The sequence below is a fragment of the Dendrobates tinctorius genome, unplaced genomic scaffold (assembly GCF_039654945.1).
Source record: "Dendrobates tinctorius isolate UK_male_01 unplaced genomic scaffold, ASM3965494v1 ptg000008l, whole genome shotgun sequence".
NCBI classification, from domain to species: domain Eukaryota; kingdom Metazoa; phylum Chordata; class Amphibia; order Anura; family Dendrobatidae; genus Dendrobates; species Dendrobates tinctorius.
In genome coordinates, this window is record NW_027361676.1 from 48425348 (window position 1) to 48448143 (window position 22796).

A 22796-nucleotide genomic window follows, 5' to 3' on the forward strand; every position below is an offset into this window, starting at 1 on the left:
CACAAGGTTCAAAAGCTTGCATAAATATGTAGGTAAGAAATCATGTACAGTATTATTAATCCATTGTAAACGCACCTTCAGGGGGCACTTTGAGTTAAACCAAAGATCTCTTGATCTGCAGTCTAACTGTCTACCACTGAGATATACCCCCTAATATTAAAAGACCTAAACTCTTTTTTTTTTTTTTTTTTTTTTCCCTCATAAAACCTGAAATCTATTTGCACAGTTTTATGTTGTTGTGCCTTTTTTACATTGATATACATTTTTATTTGTTAAAAGTAACAAACTAATACAACAAGTACAGAGAAACACTCAGTAATTTTTATATCACAAGTAAATTCTCAGTTTTATAGTCTTCCAATGTGCTTTATATATCTTTTGTAGATTTCTTTACAGGCAAAATTTCTCAAACTTTTTGCTGCATTTCTTAACTAGTATTCATATAAAGAAAACATGAATTCAACTTCATACGGTTCTAAATCTAGTATAAATATATAGGTAGCGAAGCATGTATTTTTAATCTGTTGAAAATGTACCTTCAGGGGGCACTTGGAGTTGAACCAAGGACCTCTTGATCTGCAGTCAAATGCTCTACCACTGAGCTATACCCCCTATATTCGAAAAATGCAAACGCTCAATTTTTTTTTTTCAACATGCAATCTGAAAAATGTTCAAATGCTCTACCACTAAGCTATGCCACCTATATTTGAAAAATGTAAACTCTTCTTTTTTAACATGAAACCTGAAATTTTCTTCAGTTTATATATGGTTGTGTTTTTTTACTTTGATATGCATTTTTCTTTGTTCAAAATAATTAACTTTAGCAAAAAGTACAGAGGAACTCTCAGGAATTTTTATTTTACCAGTCAAATCTTAGTTTTAGAGTCTACCAATGTGCTTTAAGAAAGCACAAAAACATGAATTCAACTTCACATGGTTCAAAAGCTTGCATAAATATGTAGGTAAGAAATCATGTACAGTATTATTAATCCATTGTAAACGCATCTTCAGGGGGCACTTGGAGTTAAACCAAAGATCTCTTGATCTGCAGTCTAACTGTCTACCACTGAGATATACCCCCAATATTAAAAGACCTAAACTCTTTTTTTTTTTTTTTTTTTCTCCCTCATAAAACCGGAAATCTATTTGCACAGTTTTATGTTGTTGTGCCTTTTTTACATTGATATACATTTTTATTTGTTAAAAATAACAAACTAATACAACAAGTACAGAGAACCACTCATTAATTTTTATATCACAAGTAAATTCTCAGTTTTATAGTCTTCCAATGTGCTTTATATATCTTTTGTAGATTTCTTTACAGGCAAAATTTCTCAAACTTTTTGCTGCATTTCTTAACTAGTATTCATATAAAGAAAACATGAATTCAACTTCATACGGTTCTAAATCTAGTATAAAGATATAGGTAGCGAAGCATGTATTTTTAATCTGTTGAAAATGTACCTTCAGGGGGCACTCGGAGTTGAACCAAGGACCTCTTGATCTGCAGTCAAATGCTCTACCACTGAGCTATACCTCCTATATTTGAAAAATGCAAACGCTCAATTTTTTTTTTCAACATGCAATCTGAAAAATGTTCAAATGCTCTACCACTAAGCTATGCCAACAATATTTGAAAAATGTAAACTCTTCTTTTTTAACATGAAACCTGAAATTTTCTTCAGTTTATATATGGTTGTGTTTTTTTACTTTGATATGCATTTTTCTTTGTTCAAAATAATTAACTTTAGCAAAAAGTACAGAGGAACTCTCAGGAATTTTTATTTTACCAATCAAATCTTAGTTTTAGAGTCTACCAATGTGCTTTAAGAAAGCACAAAAACATGAATTCAACTTCACATGGTTCAAAAGCTTGCATAAATATGTAGGCAAGAAATCATGTACAGTATTATTAATCCATTGTAAACGCACCTTCAGGGGGCACTTTGAGTTAAACCAAAGATCTCTTGATCTGCAGTCTAACTGTCTACCACTGAGATATACCCCCTAATATTAAAAGACCTAAACTCTTTTTTTTTTTTTTTTTTTTTTTTCCCTCATAAAACCTGAAATCTATTTGCACAGTTTTATGTTGTTGTGCCTTTTTTACATTGATATACATTTTTATTTGTTAAAAGTAACAAACTAATACAACAAGTACAGAGAAACACTCAGTAATTTTTATATCACAAGTAAATTCTCAGTTTTATAGTCTTCCAATGTGCTTTATATATCTTTTGTAGATTTCTTTACAGGCAAAATTTCTCAAACTTTTTGCTGCATTTCTTAACTAGTATTCATATAAAGAAAACATGAATTCAACTTCATACGGTTCTAAATCTAGTATAAATATATAGGTAGCGAAGCATGAATTTTTAATCTGTTGAAAATGTACCTTCAGGGGGCACTTGGAGTTGAACCAAGGACCTCTTGATCTGCAGTCAAATGCTCTACCGCTGAGCTATACCCCCTATATTCAAAAAATGCAAACGCTCAATTTTTTTTTTTCAACATGCAATCTGAAAAATGTTCAAATGCTCTACCGCTAAGCTATGCCACCTATATTTGAAAAATGTAAACTCTTCTTTTTTAACATGAAACCTGAAATTTTCTTCAGTTTATATATGGTTGTGTTTTTTTACTTTGATATGCATTTTTCTTTGTTCAAAATAATTAACTTTAGCAAAAAGTACAGAGGAACTCTCAGGAATTTTTATTTTACCAGTCAAATCTTAGTTTTAGAGTCTACCAATGTGCTTTAAGAAAGCACAAAAACATGAATTCAACTTCACATGGTTCAAAAGCTTGCATAAATATGTAGGTAAGAAATCATGTACAGTATTATTAATCCATTGTAAACGCACCTTCAGGGGGCACTTGGAGTTAAACCAAAGATCTCTTGATCTGCAGTCTAACTGTCTACCACTGAGATATACCCCCTAATATTAAAAGGCCTAAACTCTTTTTTTTTTTTTTTTTTTTTTCCCTCATAAAACCTGAAATCTATTTGCACAGTTTTATGTTGTTGTGCCTTTTTTACATTGATATACATTTTTATTTGTTAAAAGTAACAAACTAATACAACAAGTACAGAGAAACACTCAGTAATTTTTATATCACAAGTAAATTCTCAGTTTTATAGTCTTCCAATGTGCTTTATATATCTTTTGTAGATTTCTTTACAGGCAAAATTTCTCAAACTTTTTGCTGCATTTCTTAACTAGTATTCATATAAAGAAAACATGAATTCAACTTCATACGGTTCTAAATCTAGTATAAATATATAGGTAGCGAAGCATGTATTTTTAATCTGTTGAAAATGTACCTTCAGGGGGCACTTGGAGTTGAACCAAGGACCTCTTGATCTGCAGTCAAATGCTCTACCACTAAGCTATGCCACCTATATTTGAAAAATGTAAACTCTTCTTTTTTAACATGAAACCTGAAATTTTCTTCAGTTTATATATGGTTGTGTTTTTTTACTTTGATATGCATTTTTCTTTGTTCAAAATAATTAACTTTAGCAAAAAGTACAGAGGAACTCTCAGGAATTTTTATTTTACCAGTCAAATCTTAGTTTTAGAGTCTACCAATGTGCTTTAAGAAAGCACAAAAACATGAATTCAACTTCACATGGTTCAAAAGCTTGCATAAATATGTAGGTAAGAAATCATGTACAGTATTATTAATCCATTGTAAACGCATCTTCAGGGGGCACTTGGAGTTAAACCAAAGATCTCTTGATCTGCAGTCTAACTGTCTACCACTGAGATATACCCCCAATATTAAAAGACCTAAACTCTTTTTTTTTTTTTTTTTTTTTTTCCCTCATAAAACCTGAAATCTATTTGCACAGTTTTATGTTGTTGTGCCTTTTTTACATTGATATACATTTTTATTTGTTAAAAATAACAAACTAATACAACAAGTACAGAGAAACACTCATTAATTTTTATATCACAAGTAAATTCTCAGTTTTATAGTCTTCCAATGTGCTTTAAATATCTTTTGTAGATTTCTTTACAGGCAAAATTTCTCAAACTTTTTGCTGCATTTCTTAACTAGTATTCATATAAAGAAAACATGAATTCAACTTCATACGGTTCTAAATCTAGTATAAATATATAGGTAGCGAAGCATGTATTTTTAATCTGTTGAAAATGCACCTTCAGGGGGCACTCGGAGTTGAACCAAGGACCTCTTGATCTGCAGTCAAATGCTCTACCACTGAGCTATACCCCCTATATTTGAAAAATGCAAAAGCTCAATTTTTTTTTTCAACATGCAATCTGAAAAATGTTCAAATGCTCTACCACTAAGCTATGCCACCTATATTTGAAAAATGTAAACTCTTCTTTTTTAACATGAAACCTGAAATTTTCTTCAGTTTATATATGGTTGTGTTTTTTTACTTTGATATGCATTTTTCTTTGTTAAAAATAATTAACTTTAGCAAAAAGTACAGAGGAACTCGCAGGAATTTTTATTTTACCAGTCAAATCTTAGTTTTAGAGTCTACCAATGTGCTTTAAGAAAGCACAAAAACATGAATTCAACTTCACAAGGTTCAAAAGCTTGCATAAATATGTAGGTAAGAAATCATGTACAGTATTATTAATCCATTGTAAACGCACCTTCAGGGGGCACTTTGAGTTAAACCAAAGATCTCTTGATCTGCAGTCTAACTGTCTACCACTGAGATATACCCCCTAATATTAAAAGACCTAAACTCTTTTTTTTTTTTTTTTTCCCTCATAAAACCTGAAATCTATTTGCACAGTTTTATGTTGTTGTGCCTTTTTTACATTGATATACATTTTTATTTGTTAAAAGTAACAAACTAATACAACAAGTACAGAGAAACACTGAGTAATTTTTATATCACAAGTAAATTCTCAGTTTTATAGTCTTCCAATGTGCTTTATATATCTTTTGTAGATTTCTTTACAGGCAAAATTTCTCAAACTTTTTGCTGCATTTCTTAACTAGTATTCATATAAAGAAAACATGAATTCAACTTCATACGGTTCTAAATCTAGTATAAATATATAGGTAGCGAAGCATGTATTTTTAATCTGTTGAAAATGTACCTTCAGGGGGCACTTGGAGTTGAACCAAGGACCTCTTGATCTGCAGTCAAATGCTCTACCACTGAGCTATACCCCCTATATTCGAAAAATGCAAACGCTCAATTTTTTTTTTTCAACATGCAATCTGAAAAATGTTCAAATGCTCTACCACTAAGCTATGCCACCTATATTTGAAAAATGTAAACTCTTCTTTTTTAACATGAAACCTGAAATTTTCTTCAGTTTATATATGGTTGTGTTTTTTTACTTTGATATGCATTTTTCTTTGTTCAAAATAATTAACTTTAGCAAAAAGTACAGAGGAACTCTCAGGAATTTTTATTTTACCAGTCAAATCTTAGTTTTAGAGTCTACCAATGTGCTTTAAGAAAGCACAAAAACATGAATTCAACTTCACATGGTTCAAAAGCTTGCATAAATATGTAGGTAAGAAATCATGTACAGTATTATTAATCCATTGTAAACGCATCTTCACGGGGCACTTGGAGTTAAACCAAAGATCTCTTGATCTGCAGTCTAACTGTCTACCACTGAGATATACCCCCAATATTAAAAGACCTAAACTCTTTTTTTTTTTTTTTTTTTTTTTTTTCTCCCTCATAAAACCTGAAATCTATTTGCACAGTTTTATGTTGTTGTGCCTTTTTTACATTGATATACATTTTTATTTGTTAAAAATAACAAACTAATACAACAAGTACAGAGAAACACTCATTAATTTTTATATCACAAGTAAATTCTCAGTTTTATAGTCTTCCAATGTGCTTTATATATCTTTTGTAGATTTCTTTACAGGCAAAATTTCTCAAACTTTTTGCTGCATTTCTTAACTAGTATTCATATAAAGAAAACATGAATTCAACTTCATACGGTTCTAAATCTAGTATAAAGATATAGGTAGCGAAGCATGTATTTTTAATCTGTTGAAAATGTACCTTCAGGGGGCACTCGGAGTTGAACCAAGGACCTCTTGATCTGCAGTCAAATGCTCTACCACTGAGCTATACCTCCTATATTTGAAAAATGCAAACGCTCAATTTTTTTTTTCAACATGCAATCTGAAAAATGTTCAAATGCTCTACCACTAAGCTATGCCACCTATATTTGAAAAATGTAAACTCTTCTTTTTTAACATGAAACCTGAAATTTTCTTCAGTTTATATATGGTTGTGTTTTTTTACTTTGATATGCATTTTTCTTTGTTCAAAATAATTAACTTTAGCAAAAAGTACAGAGGAACTCTCAGGAATTTTTATTTTACCAATCAAATCTTAGTTTTAGAGTCTACCAATGTGCTTTAAGAAAGCACAAAAACATGAATTCAACTTCACATGGTTCAAAAGCTTGCATAAATATGTAGGCAAGAAATCATGTACAGTATTATTAATCCATTGTAAACGCACCTTCAGGGGGCACTTTGAGTTAAACCAAAGATCTCTTGATCTGCAGTCTAACTGTCTACCACTGAGATATACCCCCTAATATTAAAAGACCTAAACTCTTTTTTTTTTTTTTTTTTTTTTTTCCCTCATAAAACCTGAAATCTATTTGCACAGTTTTATGTTGTTGTGCCTTTTTTACATTGATATACATTTTTATTTGTTAAAAGTAACAAACTAATACAACAAGTACAGAGAAACACTCAGTAATTTTTATATCACAAGTAAATTCTCAGTTTTATAGTCTTCCAATGTGCTTTATATATCTTTTGTAGATTTCTTTACAGGCAAAATTTCTCAAACTTTTTGCTGCATTTCTTAACTAGTATTCATATAAAGAAAACATGAATTCAACTTCATACGGTTCTAAATCTAGTATAAATATATAGGTAGCGAAGCATGTATTTTTAATCTGTTGAAAATGTACCTTCAGGGGGCACTTGGAGTTGAACCAAGGACCTCTTGATCTGCAGTCAAATGCTCTACCACTGAGCTATACCCCCTATATTCGAAAAATGCAAACGCTCAATTTTTTTTTTTCAACATGCAATCTGAAAAATGTTCAAATGCTCTACCACTAAGCTATGCCACCTATATTTGAAAAATGTAAACTCTTCTTTTTTAACATGAAACCTGAAATTTTCTTCAGTTTATATATGGTTGTGTTTTTTTACTTTGATATGCATTTTTCTTTGTTCAAAATAATTAACTTTAGCAAAAAGTACAGAGGAACTCTCAGGAATTTTTATTTTACCAGTCAAATCTTAGTTTTAGAGTCTACCAATGTGCTTTAAGAAAGCACAAAAACATGAATTCAACTTCACATGGTTCAAAAGCTTGCATAAATATGTAGGTAAGAAATCATGTACAGTATTATTAATCCATTGTAAACGCATCTTCAGGGGGCACTTGGAGTTAAACCAAAGATCTCTTGATCTGCAGTCTAACTGTCTACCACTGAGATATACCCCCAATATTAAAAGACCTAAACTCTTTTTTTTTTTTTTTTTTTTTTTTTCCCTCATAAAACCTGAAATCTATTTGCACAGTTTTATGTTGTTGTGCCTTTTTTACATTGATATACATTTTTATTTGTTAAAAATAACAAACTAATACAACAAGTACAGAGAAACACTCATTAATTTTTATATCACAAGTAAATTCTCAGTTTTATAGTATTCCAATGTGCTTTATATATCTTTTGTAGATTTCTTTACAGGCAAAATTTCTCAAACTTTTTGCTGCATTTCTTAACTAGTATTCATATAAAGAAAACATGAATTCAACTTCATACGGTTCTAAATCTAGTATAAATATATAGGTAGCGAAGCATGTATTTTTAATCTGTTGAAAATGTACCTTCAGGGGGCACTCGGAGTTGAACCAAGGACCTCTTGATCTGCAGTCAAATGCTCTACCACTGAGATATACCCCCTATATTTGAAAAATGCAAAAGCTCAATTTTTTTTTTCAACATGCAATCTGAAAAATGTTCAAATGCTCTACCACTAAGCTATGCCACCTATATTTGAAAAATGTAAACTCTTCTTTTTTAACATGAAACCTGAAATTTTCTTCAGTTTATATATGGTTGTGTTTTTTTACTTTGATATGCATTTTTCTTTGTTAAAAATAATTAACTTTAGCAAAAAGTACAGAGGAACTCTCAGGAATTTTTATTTTACCAGTCAAATCTTAGTTTTAGAGTCTACCAATGTGCTTTAAGAAAGCACAAAAACATGAATTCAACTTCACAAGGTTCAAAAGCTTGCATAAATATGTAGGTAAGAAATCATGTACAGTATTATTAATCCATTGTAAACGCACCTTCAGGGGGCACTTTGAGTTAAACCAAAGATCTCTTGATCTGCAGTCTAACTGTCTACCACTGAGATATACCCCCTAATATTAAAAGACCTAAACTCTTTTTTTTTTTTTTTCCCTCATAAAACCGGAAATCTATTTGCACAGTTTTATGTTGTTGTGCCTTTTTTACATTGATATACATTTTTATTTGTTAAAAGTAACAAACTAATACAACAAGTACAGAGAAACACTGAGTAATTTTTATATCACAAGTAAATTCTCAGTTTTATAGTCTTCCAATGTGCTTTATATATCTTTTGTAGATTTCTTTACAGGCAAAATTTCTCAAACTTTTTGCTGCATTTCTTAACTAGTATTCATATAAAGAAAACATGAATTCAACTTCATACGGTTCTAAATCTAGTATAAATATATAGGTAGCGAAGCATGTATTTTTAATCTGTTGAAAATGTACCTTCAGGGGGCACTTGGAGTTGAACCAAGGACCTCTTGATCTGCAGTCAAATGCTCTACCACTAAGCTATGCCACCTATATTTGAAAAATGTAAACTCTTCTTTTTTAACATGAAACCTGAAATTTTCTTCAGTTTATATATGGTTGTGTTTTTTTACTTTGATATGCATTTTTCTTTGTTCAAAATAATTAACTTTAGCAAAAAGTACAGAGGAACTCTCAGGAATTTTTATTTTACCAGTCAAATCTTAGTTTTAGAGTCTACCAATGTGCTTTAAGAAAGCACAAAAACATGAATTCAACTTCACATGGTTCAAAAGCTTGCATAAATATGTAGGTAAGAAATCATGTACAGTATTATTAATCCATTGTAAACGCATCTTCAGGGGGCACTTGGAGTTAAACCAAAGATCTCTTGATCTGCAGTCTAACTGTCTACCACTGAGATATACCCCCAATATTAAAAGACCTAAACTCTTTTTTTTTTTTTTTTTTTTTTTTTTCCCTCATAAAACCTGAAATCTATTTGCACAGTTTTATGTTGTTGTGCCTTTTTTACATTGATATACATTTTTATTTGTTAAAAATAACAAACTAATACAACAAGTACAGAGAAACACTCATTAATTTTTATATCACAAGTAAATTCTCAGTTTTATAGTCTTCCAATGTGCTTTATATATCTTTTGTAGATTTCTTTACAGGCAAAATTTCTCAAACTTTTTGCTGCATTTCTTAACTAGTATTCATATAAAGAAAACATGAATTCAACTTCATACGGTTCTAAATCTAGTATAAATATATAGATAGCGAAGCATGTATTTTTAATCTGTTGAAAATGTACCTTCAGGGGTTACTCGGAGTTGAACCAAGGACCTCTTGATCTGCAGTCAAATGCTCTACCACTGAGCTATTCCCCCTATATTTGAAAAATGCAAAAGCTCAATTTTTTTTTTCAACATGCAATCTGAAAAATGTTCAAATGCTCTACCACTAAGCTATGCCACCTATATTTGAAAAATGTAAACTCTTCTTTTTTAACATGAAACCTGAAATTTTCTTCAGTTTATATATGGTTGTGTTTTTTTACTTTGATATGCATTTTTCTTTGTTAAAAATAATTAACTTTAGCAAAAAGTACAGAGGAACTCTCAGGAATTTTTATTTTACCAGTCAAATCTTAGTTTTAGAGTCTACCAATGTGCTTTAAGAAAGCACAAAAACATGAATTCAACTTCACAAGGTTCAAAAGCTTGCATAAATATGTAGGTAAGAAATCATGTACAATATTATTAATCCATTGTAAACGCACCTTCAGGGGGCACTTTGAGTTAAACCAAAGATCTCTTGATCTGCAGTCTAACTGTCTACCACTGAGATATACCCCCTAATATTAAAAGACCTAAACTCTTTTTTTTTTTTTTTTCCCTCATAAAACCGGAAATCTATTTGCACAGTTTTATGTTGTTGTGCCTTTTTTACATTGATATACATTTTTATTTGTTAAAAGTAACAAACTAATACAACAAGTACAGAGAAACACTGAGTAATTTTTATATCACAAGTAAATTCTCAGTTTTATAGTCTTCCAATGTGCTTTATATATCTTTTGTAGATTTCTTTACAGGCAAAATTTCTCAAACTTTTTGCTGCATTTCTTAACTAGTATTCATATAAAGAAAACATGAATTCAACTTCATGCGGTTCTAAATCTAGTATAAATATATAGGTAGCGAAGCATGTATTTTTAATCTGTTGAAAATGTACCTTCAGGGGGCACTTGGAGTTGAACCAAGGACCTCTTGATCTGCAGTCAAATGCTCTACCACTAAGCTATGCCACCTATATTTGAAAAATGTAAACTCTTCTTTTTTAACATGAAACCTGAAATTTTCTTCAGTTTATATATGGTTGTGTTTTTTTACTTTGATATGCATTTTTCTTTGTTCAAAATAATTAACTTTAGCAAAAAGTACAGAGGAACTCTCAGGAATTTTTATTTTACCAGTCAAATCTTAGTTTTAGAGTCTACCAATGTGCTTTAAGAAAGCACAAAAACATGAATTCAACTTCACATGGTTCAAAAGCTTGCATAAATATGTAGGTAAGAAATCATGTACAGTATTATTAATCCATTGTAAACGCATCTTCAGGGGGCACTTGGAGTTAAACCAAAGATCTCTTGATCTGCAGTCTAACTGTCTACCACTGAGATATACCCCCAATATTAAAAGACCTAAACTCTTTTTTTTTTTTTTTTTTTTTTTTCCCTCATAAAACCTGAAATCTATTTGCACAGTTTTATGTTGTTGTGCCTTTTTTACATTGATATACATTTTTATTTGTTAAAAATAACAAACTAATACAACAAGTACAGAGAAACACTCATTAATTTTTATATCACAAGTAAATTCTCCGTTTTATAGTCTTCCAATGTGCTTTATATATCTTTTGTAGATTTCTTTACAGGCAAAATTTCTCAAACTTTTTGCTGCATTTCTTAACTAGTATTCATATAAAGAAAACATGAATTCAACTTCATACGGTTCTAAATCTAGTATAAATATATAGGTAGCGAAGCATGTATTTTTAATCTGTTGAAAATGTACCTTCAGGGGTTACTCGGAGTTGAACCAAGGACCTCTTGATATGCAGTCAAATGCTCTACCACTGAGCTATTCCCCCTATATTTGAAAAATGCAAAAGCTCAATTTTTTTTTTCAACATGCAATCTGAAAAATGTTCAAATGCTCTACCACTAAGCTATGCCACCTATATTTGAAAAATGTAAACTCTTCTTTTTTAACATGAAACCTGAAATTTTCTTCAGTTTATATATGGTTGTGTTTTTTTACTTTGATATGCATTTTTCTTTGTTAAAAATAATTAACTTTAGCAAAAAGTACAGAGGAACTCTCAGGAATTTTTATTTTAACAGTCAAATCTTAGTTTTAGAGTCTACCAATGTGCTTTAAGAAAGCACAAAAACATGAATTCAACTTCACAAGGTTCAAAAGCTTGCATAAATATGTAGGTAAGAAATCATGTACAGTATTATTAATCCATTGTAAACGCACCTTCAGGGGGCACTTTGAGCTAAACCAAAGATCTCTTGATCTGCAGTCTAACTGTCTACCACTGAGATATACCCCCTAATATTAAAAGACCTAAACTCTTTTTTTTTTTTTTTTCCCTCATAAAACCGGAAATCTATTTGCACAGTTTTATGTTGTTGTGCCTTTTTTACATTGATATACATTTTTATTTGTTAAAAGTAACAAACTAATACAACAAGTACAGAGAAACACTGAGTAATTTTTATATCACAAGTAAATTCTCAGTTTTATAGTCTTCCAATGTGCTTTATATATCTTTTGTAGATTTCTTTACAGGCAAAATTTCTCAAACTTTTTGCTGCATTTCTTAACTAGTATTCATATAAAGAAAACATGAATTCAACTTCATACGGTTCTAAATCTAGTATAAATATATAGGTAGCGAAGCATGTATTTTTAATCTGTTGAAAATGTACCTTCAGGGGGCACTTGGAGTTGAACCAAGGACCTCTTGATCTGCAGTCAAATGCTCTACCACTGAGCTATACCCCCTATATTCGAAAAATGCAAACGCTCAATTTTTTTTTTTCAACATGCAATCTGAAAAATGTTCAAATGCTCTACCACTAAGCTATGCCACCTATATTTGAAAAATGTAAACTCTTCTTTTTTAACATGAAACCTGAAATTTTCTTCAGTTTATATATGGTTGTGTTTTTTTACTTTGATATGCATTTTTCTTTGTTCAAAATAATTAACTTTAGCAAAAAGTACAGAGGAACTCTCAGGAATTTTTATTTTACCAGTCAAATCTTAGTTTTAGAGTCTACCAATGTGCTTTAAGAAAGCACAAAAACATGAATTCAACTTCACATGGTTCAAAAGCTTGCATAAATATGTAGGTAAGAAATCATGTACAGTATTATTAATCCATTGTAAACGCATCTTCAGGGGGCACTTGGAGTTAAACCAAAGATCTCTTGATCTGCAGTCTAACTGTCTACCACTGAGATATACCCCCAATATTAAAAGACCTAAACTCTTTTTTTTTTTTTTTTTTTTTTTTTTTTCCCTCATAAAACCTGAAATCTATTTGCACAGTTTTATGTTGTTGTGCCTTTTTTACATTGATATACATTTTTATTTGTTAAAAATAACAAACTAATACAACAAGTACAGAGAAACACTCATTAATTTTTATATCACAAGTAAATTCTCAGTTTTATAGTCTTCCAATGTGCTTTATATATCTTTTGTAGATTTCTTTACAGGCAAAATTTCTCAAACTTTTTGCTGCATTTCTTAACTAGTATTCATATAAAGAAAACATGAATTCAACTTCATACGGTTCTAAATCTAGTATAAAGATATAGGTAGCGAAGCATGTATTTTTAATCTGTTGAAAATGTACCTTCAGGGGGCACTCGGAGTTGAACCAAGGACCTCTTGATCTGCAGTCAAATGCTCTACCACTGAGCTATACCTCCTATATTTGAAAAATGCAAACGCTCAATTTTTTTTTTCAACATGCAATCTGAAAAATGTTCAAATGCTCTACCACTAAGCTATGCCAACAATATTTGAAAAATGTAAACTCTTCTTTTTTAACATGAAACCTGAAATTTTCTTCAGTTTATATATGGTTGTGTTTTTTTACTTTGATATGCATTTTTCTTTGTTCAAAATAATTAACTTTAGCAAAAAGTACAGAGGAACTCTCAGGAATTTTTATTTTACCAATCAAATCTTAGTTTTAGAGTCTACCAATGTGCTTTAAGAAAGCACAAAAACATGAATTCAACTTCACATGGTTCAAAAGCTTGCATAAATATGTAGGCAAGAAATCATGTACAGTATTATTAATCCATTGTAAACGCACCTTCAGGGGGCACTTTGAGTTAAACCAAAGATCTCTTGATCTGCAGTCTAACTGTCTACCACTGAGATATACCCCCTAATATTAAAAGACCTAAACTCTTTTTTTTTTTTTTTTTTTTTTTTTCCCTCATAAAACCTGAAATCTATTTGCACAGTTTTATGTTGTTGTGCCTTTTTTACATTGATATACATTTTTATTTGTTAAAAGTAACAAACTAATACAACAAGTACAGAGAAACACTCAGTAATTTTTATATCACAAGTAAATTCTCAGTTTTATAGTCTTCCAATGTGCTTTATATATCTTTTGTAGATTTCTTTACAGGCAAAATTTCTCAAACTTTTTGCTGCATTTCTTAACTAGTATTCATATAAAGAAAACATGAATTCAACTTCATACGGTTCTAAATCTAGTATAAATATATAGGTAGCGAAGCATGAATTTTTAATCTGTTGAAAATGTACCTTCAGGGGGCACTTGGAGTTGAACCAAGGACCTCTTGATCTGCAGTCAAATGCTCTACCACTGAGCTATACCCCCTATATTCGAAAAATGCAAACGCTCAATTTTTTTTTTTCAACATGCAATCTGAAAAATGTTCAAATGCTCTACCGCTAAGCTATGCCACCTATATTTGAAAAATGTAAACTCTTCTTTTTTAACATGAAACCTGAAATTTTCTTCAGTTTATATATGGTTGTGTTTTTTTACTTTGATATGCATTTTTCTTTGTTAAAAATAATTAACTTTAGCAAAAAGTACAGAGGAACTCGCAGGAATTTTTATTTTACCAGTCAAATCTTAGTTTTAGAGTCTACCAATGTGCTTTAAGAAAGCACAAAAACATGAATTCAACTTCACAAGGTTCAAAAGCTTGCATAAATATGTAGGTAAGAAATCATGTACAGTATTATTAATCCATTGTAAACGCACCTTCAGGGGGCACTTTGAGTTAAACCAAAGATCTCTTGATCTGCAGTCTAACTGTCTACCACTGAGATATACCCCCTAATATTAAAAGACCTAAACTCTTTTTTTTTTTTTTTTTCCCTCATAAAACCTGAAATCTATTTGCACAGTTTTATGTTGTTGTGCCTTTTTTACATTGATATACATTTTTATTTGTTAAAAGTAACAAACTAATACAACAAGTACAGAGAAACACTGAGTAATTTTTATATCACAAGTAAATTCTCAGTTTTATAGTCTTCCAATGTGCTTTATATATCTTTTGTAGATTTCTTTACAGGCAAAATTTCTCAAACTTTTTGCTGCATTTCTTAACTAGTATTCATATAAAGAAAACATGAATTCAACTTCATACGGTTCTAAATCTAGTATAAATATATAGGTAGCGAAGCATGTATTTTTAATCTGTTGAAAATGTACCTTCAGGGGGCACTTGGAGTTGAACCAAGGACCTCTTGATCTGCAGTCAAATGCTCTACCACTGAGCTATACCCCCTATATTCGAAAAATGCAAACGCTCAATTTTTTTTTTTCAACATGCAATCTGAAAAATGTTCAAATGCTCTACCACTAAGCTATGCCACCTATATTTGAAAAATGTAAACTCTTCTTTTTTAACATGAAACCTGAAATTTTCTTCAGTTTATATATGGTTGTGTTTTTTTACTTTGATATGCATTTTTCTTTGTTCAAAATAATTAACTTTAGCAAAAAGTACAGAGGAACTCTCAGGAATTTTTATTTTACCAGTCAAATCTTAGTTTTAGAGTCTACCAATGTGCTTTAAGAAAGCACAAAAACATGAATTCAACTTCACATGGTTCAAAAGCTTGCATAAATATGTAGGTAAGAAATCATGTACAGTATTATTAATCCATTGTAAACGCATCTTCACGGGGCACTTGGAGTTAAACCAAAGATCTCTTGATCTGCAGTCTAACTGTCTACCACTGAGATATACCCCCAATATTAAAAGACCTAAACTCTTTTTTTTTTTTTTTTTTTTTTTTTTCTCCCTCATAAAACCTGAAATCTATTTGCACAGTTTTATGTTGTTGTGCCTTTTTTACATTGATATACATTTTTATTTGTTAAAAATAACAAACTAATACAACAAGTACAGAGAAACACTCATTAATTTTTATATCACAAGTAAATTCTCAGTTTTATAGTCTTCCAATGTGCTTTATATATCTTTTGTAGATTTCTTTACAGGCAAAATTTCTCAAACTTTTTGCTGCATTTCTTAACTAGTATTCATATAAAGAAAACATGAATTCAACTTCATACGGTTCTAAATCTAGTATAAAGATATAGGTAGCGAAGCATGTATTTTTAATCTGTTGAAAATGTACCTTCAGGGGGCACTCGGAGTTGAACCAAGGACCTCTTGATCTGCAGTCAAATGCTCTACCACTGAGCTATACCTCCTATATTTGAAAAATGCAAACGCTCAATTTTTTTTTTCAACATGCAATCTGAAAAATGTTCAAATGCTCTACCACTAAGCTATGCCACCTATATTTGAAAAATGTAAACTCTTCTTTTTTAACATGAAACCTGAAATTTTCTTCAGTTTATATATGGTTGTGTTTTTTTACTTTGATATGCATTTTTCTTTGTTCAAAATAATTAACTTTAGCAAAAAGTACAGAGGAACTCTCAGGAATTTTTATTTTACCAATCAAATCTTAGTTTTAGAGTCTACCAATGTGCTTTAAGAAAGCACAAAAACATGAATTCAACTTCACATGGTTCAAAAGCTTGCATAAATATGTAGGCAAGAAATCATGTACAGTATTATTAATCCATTGTAAACGCACCTTCAGGGGGCACTTTGAGTTAAACCAAAGATCTCTTGATCTGCAGTCTAACTGTCTACCACTGAGATATACCCCCTAATATTAAAAGACCTAAACTCTTTTTTTTTTTTTTTTTTTTTTTTCCCTCATAAAACCTGAAATCTATTTGCACAGTTTTATGTTGTTGTGCCTTTTTTACATTGATATACATTTTTATTTGTTAAAAGTAACAAACTAATACAACAAGTACAGAGAAACACTCAGTAATTTTTATATCACAAGTAAATTCTCAGTTTTATAGTCTTCCAATGTGCTTTATATATCTTTTGTAGATTTCTTTACAGGCAAAATTTCTCAAACTTTTTGCTGCATTTCTTAACTAGTATTCATATAAAGAAAACATGAATTCAACTTCATACGGTTCTAAATCTAGTATAAATATATAGGTAGCGAAGCATGTATTTTTAATCTGTTGAAAATGTACCTTCAGGGGGCACTTGGAGTTGAACCAAGGACCTCTTGATCTGCAGTCAAATGCTCTACCACTGAGCTATACCCCCTATATTCGAAAAATGCAAACGCTCAATTTTTTTTTTTCAACATGCAATCTGAAAAATGTTCAAATGCTCTACCACTAAGCTATGCCACCTATATTTGAAAAATGTAAACTCTTCTTTTTTAACATGAAACCTGAAATTTTCTTCAGTTTATATATGGTTGTGTTTTTTTACTTTGATATGCATTTTTCTTTGTTCAAAATAATTAACTTTAGCAAAAAGTACAGAGGAACTCTCAGGAATTTTTATTTTACCAGTCAAATCTTAGTTTTAGAGTCTACCAATGTGCTTTAAGAAAGCACAAAAACATGAATTCAACTTCACATGGTTCAAAAGCTTGCATAAATATGTAGGTAAGAAATCATGTACAGTATTATTAATCCATTGTAAACGCATCTTCAGGGGGCACTTGGAGTTAAACCAAAGATCTCTTGATCTGCAGTCTAACTGTCTACCACTGAGATATACCCCCAATATTAAAAGACCTAAACTCTTTTTTTTTTTTTTTTTTTTTTTTTCCCTCATAAAACCTGAAATCTATTTGCACAGTTTTATGTTGTTGTGCCTTTTTTACATTGATATACATTTTTATTTGTTAAAAATAACAAACTAATACAACAAGTACAGAGAAACACTCATTAATTTTTATATCACAAGTAAATTCTCAGTTTTATAGTATTCCAATGTGCTTTATATATCTTTTGTAGATTTCTTTACAGGCAAAATTTCTCAAACTTTTTGCTGCATTTCTTAACTAGTATTCATATAAAGAAAACATGAATTCAACTTCATACGGTTCTAAATCTAGTATAAATATATAGGTAGCGAAGCATGTATTTTTAATCTGTTGAAAATGTACCTTCAGGGGGCACTCGGAGTTGAACCAAGGACCTCTTGATCTGCAGTCAAATGCTCTACCACTGAGATATACCCCCTATATTTGAAAAATGCAAAAGCTCAATTTTTTTTTTCAACATGCAATCTGAAAAATGTTCAAATGCTCTACCACTAAGCTATGCCACCTATATTTGAAAAATGTAAACTCTTCTTTTTTAACATGAAACCTGAAATTTTCTTCAGTTTATATATGGTTGTGTTTTTTTACTTTGATATGCATTTTTCTTTGTTAAAAATAATTAACTTTAGCAAAAAGTACAGAGGAACTCTCAGGAATTTTTATTTTACCAGTCAAATCTTAGTTTTAGAGTCTACCAATGTGCTTTAAGAAAGCACAAAAACATGAATTCAACTTCACAAGGTTCAAAAGCTTGCATAAATATGTAGGTAAGAAATCATGTACAGTATTATTAATCCATTGTAAACGCACCTTCAGGGGGCACTTTGAGTTAAACCAAAGATCTCTTGATCTGCAGTCTAACTGTCTACCACTGAGATATACCCCCTAATATTAAAAGACCTAAACTCTTTTTTTTTTTTTTTCCCTCATAAAACCGGAAATCTATTTGCACAGTTTTATGTTGTTGTGCCTTTTTTACATTGATATACATTTTTATTTGTTAAAAGTAACAAACTAATACAACAAGTACAGAGAAACACTGAGTAATTTTTATATCACAAGTAAATTCTCAGTTTTATAGTCTTCCAATGTGCTTTATATATCTTTTGTAGATTTCTTTACAGGCAAAATTTCTCAAACTTTTTGCTGCATTTCTTAACTAGTATTCATATAAAGAAAACATGAATTCAACTTCATACGGTTCTAAATCTAGTATAAATATATAGGTAGCGAAGCATGTATTTTTAATCTGTTGAAAATGTACCTTCAGGGGGCACTTGGAGTTGAACCAAGGACCTCTTGATCTGCAGTCAAATGCTCTACCACTAAGCTATGCCACCTATATTTGAAAAATGTAAACTCTTCTTTTTTAACATGAAACCTGAAATTTTCTTCAGTTTATATATGGTTGTGTTTTTTTACTTTGATATGCATTTTTCTTTGTTCAAAATAATTAACTTTAGCAAAAAGTACAGAGGAACTCTCAGGAATTTTTATTTTACCAGTCAAATCTTAGTTTTAGAGTCTACCAATGTGCTTTAAGAAAGCACAAAAACATGAATTCAACTTCACATGGTTCAAAAGCTTGCATAAATATGTAGGTAAGAAATCATGTACAGTATTATTAATCCATTGTAAACGCATCTTCAGGGGGCACTTGGAGTTAAACCAAAGATCTCTTGATCTGCAGTCTAACTGTCTACCACTGAGATATACCCCCAATATTAAAAGACCTAAACTCTTTTTTTTTTTTTTTTTTTTTTTTTTCCCTCATAAAACCTGAAATCTATTTGCACAGTTTTATGTTGTTGTGCCTTTTTTACATTGATATACATTTTTATTTGTTAAAAATAACAAACTAATACAACAAGTACAGAGAAACACTCATTAATTTTTATATCACAAGTAAATTCTCAGTTTTATAGTCTTCCAATGTGCTTTATATATCTTTTGTAGATTTCTTTACAGGCAAAATTTCTCAAACTTTTTGCTGCATTTCTTAACTAGTATTCATATAAAGAAAACATGAATTCAACTTCATACGGTTCTAAATCTAGTATAAATATATAGATAGCGAAGCATGTATTTTTAATCTGTTGAAAATGTACCTTCAGGGGTTACTCGGAGTTGAACCAAGGACCTCTTGATCTGCAGTCAAATGCTCTACCACTGAGCTATTCCCCCTATATTTGAAAAATGCAAAAGCTCAATTTTTTTTTTCAACATGCAATCTGAAAAATGTTCAAATGCTCTACCACTAAGCTATGCCACCTATATTTGAAAAATGTAAACTCTTCTTTTTTAACATGAAACCTGAAATTTTCTTCAGTTTATATATGGTTGTGTTTTTTTACTTTGATATGCATTTTTCTTTGTTAAAAATAATTAACTTTAGCAAAAAGTACAGAGGAACTCTCAGGAATTTTTATTTTACCAGTCAAATCTTAGTTTTAGAGTCTACCAATGTGCTTTAAGAAAGCACAAAAACATGAATTCAACTTCACAAGGTTCAAAAGCTTGCATAAATATGTAGGTAAGAAATCATGTACAATATTATTAATCCATTGTAAACGCACCTTCAGGGGGCACTTTGAGTTAAACCAAAGATCTCTTGATCTGCAGTCTAACTGTCTACCACTGAGATATACCCCCTAATATTAAAAGACCTAAACTCTTTTTTTTTTTTTTTTTCCCTCATAAAACCGGAAATCTATTTGCACAGTTTTATGTTGTTGTGCCTTTTTTACATTGATATACATTTTTATTTGTTAAAAGTAACAAACTAATACAACAAGTACAGAGAAACACTGAGTAATTTTTATATCACAAGTAAATTCTCAGTTTTATAGTCTTCCAATGTGCTTTATATATCTTTTGTAGATTTCTTTACAGGCAAAATTTCTCAAACTTTTTGCTGCATTTCTTAACTAGTATTCATATAAAGAAAACATGAATTCAACTTCATACGGTTCTAAATCTAGTATAAATATATAGGTAGCGAAGCATGTATTTTTAATCTGTTGAAAATGTACCTTCAGGGGGCACTTGGAGTTGAACCAAGGACCTCTTGATCTGCAGTCAAATGCTCTACCACTAAGCTATGCCACCTATATTTGAAAAATGTAAACTCTTCTTTTTTAACATGAAACCTGAAATTTTCTTCAGTTTATATATGGTTGTGTTTTTTTACTTTGATATGCATTTTTCTTTGTTCAAAATAATTAACTTTAGCAAAAAGTACAGAGGAACTCTCAGGAATTTTTATTTTACCAGTCAAATCTTAGTTTTAGAGTCTACCAATGTGCTTTAAGAAAGCACAAAAACATGAATTCAACTTCACATGGTTCAAAAGCTTGCATAAATATGTAGGTAAGAAATCATGTACAGTATTATTAATCCATTGTAAACGCATCTTCAGGGGGCACTTGGAGTTAAACCAAAGATCTCTTGATCTGCAGTCTAACTGTCTACCACTGAGATATACCCCCAATATTAAAAGACCTAAACTCTTTTTTTTTTTTTTTTTTTTTTTTCCCTCATAAAACCTGAAATCTATTTGCACAGTTTTATGTTGTTGTGCCTTTTTTACATTGATATACATTTTTATTTGTTAAAAATAACAAACTAATACAACAAGTACAGAGAAACACTCATTAATTTTTATATCACAAGTAAATTCTCCGTTTTATAGTCTTCCAATGTGCTTTATATATCTTTTGTAGATTTCTTTACAGGCAAAATTTCTCAAACTTTTTGCTGCATTTCTTAACTAGTATTCATATAAAGAAAACATGAATTCAACTTCATACGGTTCTAAATCTAGTATAAATATATAGGTAGCGAAGCATGTATTTTTAATCTGTTGAAAATGTACCTTCAGGGGTTACTCGGAGTTGAACCAAGGACCTCTTGATATGCAGTCAAATGCTCTACCACTGAGCTATTCCCCCTATATTTGAAAAATGCAAAAGCTCAATTTTTTTTTTCAACATGCAATCTGAAAAATGTTCAAATGCTCTACCACTAAGCTATGCCACCTATATTTGAAAAATGTAAACTCTTCTTTTTTAACATGAAACCTGAAATTTTCTTCAGTTTATATATGGTTGTGTTTTTTTACTTTGATATGCATTTTTCTTTGTTAAAAATAATTAACTTTAGCAAAAAGTACAGAGGAACTCTCAGGAATTTTTATTTTAACAGTCAAATCTTAGTTTTAGAGTCTACCAATGTGCTTTAAGAAAGCACAAAAACATGAATTCAACTTCACAAGGTTCAAAAGCTTGCATAAATATGTAGGTAAGAAATCATGTACAGTATTATTAATCCATTGTAAACGCACCTTCAGGGGGCACTTTGAGCTAAACCAAAGATCTCTTGATCTGCAGTCTAACTGTCTACCACTGAGATATACCCCCTAATATTAAAAGACCTAAACTCTTTTTTTTTTTTTTTTCCCTCATAAAACCGGAAATCTATTTGCACAGTTTTATGTTGTTGTGCCTTTTTTACATTGATATACATTTTTATTTGTTAAAAGTAACAAACTAATACAACAAGTACAGAGAAACACTGAGTAATTTTTATATCACAAGTAAATTCTCAGTTTTATAGTCTTCCAATGTGCTTTATATATCTTTTGTAGATTTCTTTACAGGCAAAATTTCTCAAACTTTTTGCTGCATTTCTTAACTAGTATTCATATAAAGAAAACATGAATTCAACTTCATACGGTTCTAAATCTAGTATAAATATATAGGTAGCGAAGCATGTATTTTTAATCTGTTGAAAATGTACCTTCAGGGGGCACTTGGAGTTGAACCAAGGACCTCTTGATCTGCAGTCAAATGCTCTACCACTGAGCTATACCCCCTATATTCGAAAAATGCAAACGCTCAATTTTTTTTTTTCAACATGCAATCTGAAAAATGTTCAAATGCTCTACCACTAAGCTATGCCACCTATATTTGAAAAATGTAAACTCTTCTTTTTTAACATGAAACCTGAAATTTTCTTCAGTTTATATATGGTTGTGTTTTTTTACTTTGATATGCATTTTTCTTTGTTCAAAATAATTAACTTTAGCAAAAAGTACAGAGGAACTCTCAGGAATTTTTATTTTACCAGTCAAATCTTAGTTTTAGAGTCTACCAATGTGCTTTAAGAAAGCACAAAAACATGAATTCAACTTCACATGGTTCAAAAG

General features: G+C 30.4%; 25 non-coding genes across 25 annotated transcripts; all 25 read right to left on the reverse strand.

Moving 5' to 3' along the window:
• Positions 1–540: 540 nt before the first annotated feature.
• TRNAC-GCA (transfer RNA cysteine (anticodon GCA)) lies at positions 541–612 on the reverse strand. The gene has a single exon. It is a non-coding gene; the product is annotated as a tRNA-Cys (tRNA).
• Positions 613–1468: 856 nt separating this feature from the next.
• On the reverse strand, positions 1469–1540 carry TRNAC-GCA (transfer RNA cysteine (anticodon GCA)). The gene has a single exon. It is a non-coding gene; the product is annotated as a tRNA-Cys (tRNA).
• An 859-nt stretch (positions 1541–2399) lies between these two features.
• Positions 2400–2471, reverse strand: TRNAC-GCA (transfer RNA cysteine (anticodon GCA)). Its single transcript has one exon. It is a non-coding gene; the product is annotated as a tRNA-Cys (tRNA).
• Positions 2472–3329: 858 nt separating this feature from the next.
• TRNAC-GCA (transfer RNA cysteine (anticodon GCA)) lies at positions 3330–3401 on the reverse strand. Its single transcript has one exon. It is a non-coding gene; the product is annotated as a tRNA-Cys (tRNA).
• Positions 3402–4170: 769 nt separating this feature from the next.
• On the reverse strand, positions 4171–4242 carry TRNAC-GCA (transfer RNA cysteine (anticodon GCA)). The gene has a single exon. It is a non-coding gene; the product is annotated as a tRNA-Cys (tRNA).
• Positions 4243–5094: 852 nt separating this feature from the next.
• TRNAC-GCA (transfer RNA cysteine (anticodon GCA)) lies at positions 5095–5166 on the reverse strand. Its single transcript has one exon. It is a non-coding gene; the product is annotated as a tRNA-Cys (tRNA).
• An 863-nt stretch (positions 5167–6029) lies between these two features.
• TRNAC-GCA (transfer RNA cysteine (anticodon GCA)) lies at positions 6030–6101 on the reverse strand. Its single transcript has one exon. It is a non-coding gene; the product is annotated as a tRNA-Cys (tRNA).
• Positions 6102–6960: 859 nt separating this feature from the next.
• Positions 6961–7032, reverse strand: TRNAC-GCA (transfer RNA cysteine (anticodon GCA)). Its single transcript has one exon. It is a non-coding gene; the product is annotated as a tRNA-Cys (tRNA).
• An 860-nt stretch (positions 7033–7892) lies between these two features.
• On the reverse strand, positions 7893–7964 carry TRNAC-GCA (transfer RNA cysteine (anticodon GCA)). The gene has a single exon. It is a non-coding gene; the product is annotated as a tRNA-Cys (tRNA).
• Positions 7965–8814: 850 nt separating this feature from the next.
• On the reverse strand, positions 8815–8886 carry TRNAC-GCA (transfer RNA cysteine (anticodon GCA)). Its single transcript has one exon. It is a non-coding gene; the product is annotated as a tRNA-Cys (tRNA).
• A 772-nt stretch (positions 8887–9658) lies between these two features.
• TRNAC-GCA (transfer RNA cysteine (anticodon GCA)) lies at positions 9659–9730 on the reverse strand. The gene has a single exon. It is a non-coding gene; the product is annotated as a tRNA-Cys (tRNA).
• An 851-nt stretch (positions 9731–10581) lies between these two features.
• TRNAC-GCA (transfer RNA cysteine (anticodon GCA)) lies at positions 10582–10653 on the reverse strand. The gene has a single exon. It is a non-coding gene; the product is annotated as a tRNA-Cys (tRNA).
• Positions 10654–11423: 770 nt separating this feature from the next.
• TRNAC-GCA (transfer RNA cysteine (anticodon GCA)) lies at positions 11424–11495 on the reverse strand. Its single transcript has one exon. It is a non-coding gene; the product is annotated as a tRNA-Cys (tRNA).
• Positions 11496–12346: 851 nt separating this feature from the next.
• TRNAC-GCA (transfer RNA cysteine (anticodon GCA)) lies at positions 12347–12418 on the reverse strand. The gene has a single exon. It is a non-coding gene; the product is annotated as a tRNA-Cys (tRNA).
• An 863-nt stretch (positions 12419–13281) lies between these two features.
• Positions 13282–13353, reverse strand: TRNAC-GCA (transfer RNA cysteine (anticodon GCA)). Its single transcript has one exon. It is a non-coding gene; the product is annotated as a tRNA-Cys (tRNA).
• An 860-nt stretch (positions 13354–14213) lies between these two features.
• Positions 14214–14285, reverse strand: TRNAC-GCA (transfer RNA cysteine (anticodon GCA)). Its single transcript has one exon. It is a non-coding gene; the product is annotated as a tRNA-Cys (tRNA).
• An 853-nt stretch (positions 14286–15138) lies between these two features.
• On the reverse strand, positions 15139–15210 carry TRNAC-GCA (transfer RNA cysteine (anticodon GCA)). Its single transcript has one exon. It is a non-coding gene; the product is annotated as a tRNA-Cys (tRNA).
• Positions 15211–16073: 863 nt separating this feature from the next.
• Positions 16074–16145, reverse strand: TRNAC-GCA (transfer RNA cysteine (anticodon GCA)). The gene has a single exon. It is a non-coding gene; the product is annotated as a tRNA-Cys (tRNA).
• Positions 16146–17004: 859 nt separating this feature from the next.
• TRNAC-GCA (transfer RNA cysteine (anticodon GCA)) lies at positions 17005–17076 on the reverse strand. The gene has a single exon. It is a non-coding gene; the product is annotated as a tRNA-Cys (tRNA).
• Positions 17077–17936: 860 nt separating this feature from the next.
• TRNAC-GCA (transfer RNA cysteine (anticodon GCA)) lies at positions 17937–18008 on the reverse strand. The gene has a single exon. It is a non-coding gene; the product is annotated as a tRNA-Cys (tRNA).
• An 850-nt stretch (positions 18009–18858) lies between these two features.
• Positions 18859–18930, reverse strand: TRNAC-GCA (transfer RNA cysteine (anticodon GCA)). The gene has a single exon. It is a non-coding gene; the product is annotated as a tRNA-Cys (tRNA).
• Positions 18931–19702: 772 nt separating this feature from the next.
• On the reverse strand, positions 19703–19774 carry TRNAC-GCA (transfer RNA cysteine (anticodon GCA)). Its single transcript has one exon. It is a non-coding gene; the product is annotated as a tRNA-Cys (tRNA).
• Positions 19775–20626: 852 nt separating this feature from the next.
• On the reverse strand, positions 20627–20698 carry TRNAC-GCA (transfer RNA cysteine (anticodon GCA)). The gene has a single exon. It is a non-coding gene; the product is annotated as a tRNA-Cys (tRNA).
• A 770-nt stretch (positions 20699–21468) lies between these two features.
• TRNAC-GCA (transfer RNA cysteine (anticodon GCA)) lies at positions 21469–21540 on the reverse strand. The gene has a single exon. It is a non-coding gene; the product is annotated as a tRNA-Cys (tRNA).
• An 851-nt stretch (positions 21541–22391) lies between these two features.
• On the reverse strand, positions 22392–22463 carry TRNAC-GCA (transfer RNA cysteine (anticodon GCA)). Its single transcript has one exon. It is a non-coding gene; the product is annotated as a tRNA-Cys (tRNA).
• Between the last annotated feature and the right edge of the window lie 333 nt (positions 22464–22796).